At 55.0% G+C, this 496-nt stretch overlaps 1 protein-coding gene across 1 annotated transcript in view; it reads right to left on the bottom strand.

Moving 5' to 3' along the window:
- LOC119586447 (LIM domain-binding protein 3-like) overlaps positions 1-496 on the bottom strand; it is a gene marked incomplete in the record, with an annotated part of 85,993 nt that overhangs the window by 2,661 nt on the left and 82,836 nt on the right.

The following is a 496-nucleotide window of genomic DNA, read 5'->3' as shown; positions in this document are numbered from 1 at the left end:
CGAGCAAAGTACTGATTTCGACTTCGCTTGCGAGTGACAATGATGAGACGGGGGCGAGTGTTTGTGACGTATTCCCAGGGTCTATGTGATGTGGTCATCTGCACGGGCGGCGAGTCTATGTAACTTGTGGTGTGTTTCCTCCATACGCCCGTGCATTCGCAGCCTTCCGTATATCACTTGTCTTCGCTGAGACTTGACAAAGGGTACTTCCCTACCTTCCACAGATATGTAAGAATGTGCATAAATCCACGATTGTGTCTAATGTTCCCAAGCTCCGCGCGTTCCCTCTAACCACCAGTCGAAGCGTCCAAGAAAATCCCAAGGAACATCCACCTCGCTGAAGGCCCGCAGCCCACAGAGGACCCGAGGACGAGGACGAGCGGGGACGAGTATAATCCAAGAGTCCCAGGAGTGTTCACCTACCCCTGGCGGCGACGAGGGAGGCACTGTGACACCCCTGGGAACTCGCGGGTATTTATGCCCCACGCCTCGCCTG

This window comes from Penaeus monodon, chromosome 21, assembly GCF_015228065.2.
Source record: "Penaeus monodon isolate SGIC_2016 chromosome 21, NSTDA_Pmon_1, whole genome shotgun sequence".
Lineage (NCBI taxonomy): Eukaryota > Metazoa > Arthropoda > Malacostraca > Decapoda > Penaeidae > Penaeus > Penaeus monodon.
This window is presented reverse-complemented; position numbering and strand designations above follow the sequence as displayed.